Source organism: Histoplasma capsulatum (genome assembly GCF_000150115.1).
Source record: "Histoplasma capsulatum G186AR genomic scaffold supercont2.2, whole genome shotgun sequence".
NCBI lineage: Eukaryota > Fungi > Ascomycota > Eurotiomycetes > Onygenales > Ajellomycetaceae > Histoplasma > Histoplasma capsulatum.
The window spans coordinates 2,610,939-2,613,573 of NW_025544802.1; positions in this window are offsets into that span (position 1 = coordinate 2,610,939).

Genomic DNA, 2,635 nt, shown 5'->3' on the forward strand with positions numbered 1-2,635 from the left:
TTCGTATATCTCTCCCTCGAGCCTGATAAGGCCACGAATGACCTTGTTGTAGCTGGAATGGCCAGGAAAAATGTTTCAGGTGTCCAATCACCTGGGGAAGTCATTGATTTGACGAATTTCTCCAAATCAACCGATTGCTATACAGCCTGGTCGCCTCTTTGCAATGATTGGGGATGGGGCAAGGTTGACGTTCACGCAGAAACGGTTCCTCCAAGTATAAGTATGCATTGCGCCCCTCAGATCGTGTGCCACAACAGGTACCCGCAGGCAGGAGGACCGGCTCACGGCAATCAATTTCAGCAAAACAACACGGAGAAGGAAGAATAAGAGTTCGCCTTTCTTCGTATCATGTTTGGTCTCGCTCGCTGCAGAGCGGGGCAATGACAATGAATGGCTGGTTGAATTTCTCAGCTGCATGTCTCTCTCTATCTACCCCTTACTCTGTGACACAAAAGTAGAGCCCGCTGCAGGAGGGACATTCCAGGAACCAAACCCCTCAAGACGGTTTCTTTTTCTTTTTCCTTTTCTTTTTCCTTTTCTTTTCAGCTGGTTTGCCGAACCCGGAATAATCCACCCACACACGCAATCGGAAGTTAGTTAAAGTTATTATTTGATCTGGAAATTTATTTTATTTTACTGCTGCCGGTTAGCCAGGAAAACTCAAGATGCACAGAAAGTTGAAAAAAAAAAAAAAGGGTCCGCACCAAGTGGATCCGTTCCATCCTGAAGAATTCGAAAACCTGCTGATGGAAGAAAGCCCAGATTTACCCGATCTGATAACATCCGGCCGCATCATGCTTGAACTGGCAGGCAATAATATTCAGTATTATGGCAGATTATGACTGGGTTACTCCTCTGATCTATATATCTATGTATATAAATAACAGTACGTGTGAATTAAAAAACTACAGTTTAGCACTTACTGATGACAACCATCAACCCTCCAGGGCTCTCTTGAACGGACGGATACTCGTTTGTCATTCGAGACCTGCCTAGCTGGCTTTCTTCTTCCTCTTCCTGGACACCAATCCAGCCTGAGAATTGATAGATCAACTCAACTCAAGCATCGTTCCAATTCTAGAACCCCCGGGTTCGGCATCTTGAACATTGCAATGTCCAGAGCTCTTGAAAAAATGCCTTTTCCATCCTTCCTATCCCTGCCTGCACATCCTCCCCCTATCCTATCCATCCGCCATTCCAGACCAAACCTCACAACTCCTTTTTTTTGGGCAGGGCCCCGCATTGACTAATCTAATTAAACCGGCTAAGCGCCAGCCACCTTCACTCGCCAGCCCTCTATCGCCAACGAGAAGACGAGATGGACACGACACCAAGCACAACAACATCAGCTTGAAATTAAAATTAGTTAGAAATACACAAAAGCCAAGATTGAATGGTTGATCTCTCAAGAATCCAAACCCCCTGAAGTGGCGCGTTTGTTTCGCGTTTGTGGCGTCGCGTGGTTGCGTGTTGCGTGGTTGGCGCGACGGGTTCGTGTTCCTTTCGCGTTGGCGCCGCCACGTGTCGGCCTGGCCAATCATTTTGTCTTCTTCTCTTCTTCTCTTCTTCGAGATTGCTTGCATCGATGGATATGTTGATGCGGCGGCGAAGGCAACACCCTGAGAGGAACCGATCTTGAAACCTGGATGAGAAAAGTGGAGAGAGCCAGAGATCTTTTTGCTCTCATATTCTTTTAACTTGGCGCCATACAGGTGGCCCCACCCATGGCCAATTTTTTTTTTCCTTTTTTTCTTGGATATTTGATTGAAGGCGCTACTAACGTCTGAACACGCTGAAAGGCCCTACTACACTCCTCTTCATCTGTAGCAAACCACCTCGTCAAGTCAAAGAACAAGGCCAGAAACGGGGGCAAAAGCAACTATTGCATCACCAGCAGCCGTAGCAGCAAAATTCCGAAACCAAGCTTCAGCCCGATTACGCCTGTCCCGCCTGCATGCGCCATTGGCCAGACCCCTCTCTCCCCATTTTTACTACGAAACTACATAAAACATGCCGGGTTCACCCTCAGCTGCAGGCAAAAAAGGGAAACCGGCCAGCCTGCATCTTGCGCAGTGCTGCTATATGCAGTGGCAGCTGGCCTGGGCCGACCTAGCTACCTAGAAACCTGGAGTTCCCGGGGCCTGTGCTGCCCCTCAGGGTTTTGTTATCCCCCGCCTCTTCTTCCATGAGGAGCTGATAAACATGTATATGCGCAGTACAGGTCCAGGTCCATGTCCATGTCCATGTCTATATCCCCCGCATCCAATGTCGGACATGGGCACCCACACCGCGTACAACTTGTCTCCTGTCTCCTGTCTCCTGCCTACCTACATACCAAATGTATCATGTGGGCCTGCAAAAACATACCCCCCGTAAAGGAACCATCCATTCTTGGCCGTAGAAAAAAAACCTGGTTGATTCTTTGTTTCTAGGCTCTCCCCCCGGGTGTGAGTTAACGTGTGCACATACACTCTTCTCTGATTCTAATTGCGCAAGGCGCGAAGATCGGGTGCGGGGGGAACGGTGGCCGACCTGGTTAGCTCGCGCAAACAAATTGACACGGAAACGAGGTCTACCTCCCCTGTGCAGGTGAACAATGGGCCCCCCGGGGAACGGTAGGGTGAGGGGAGTGGGG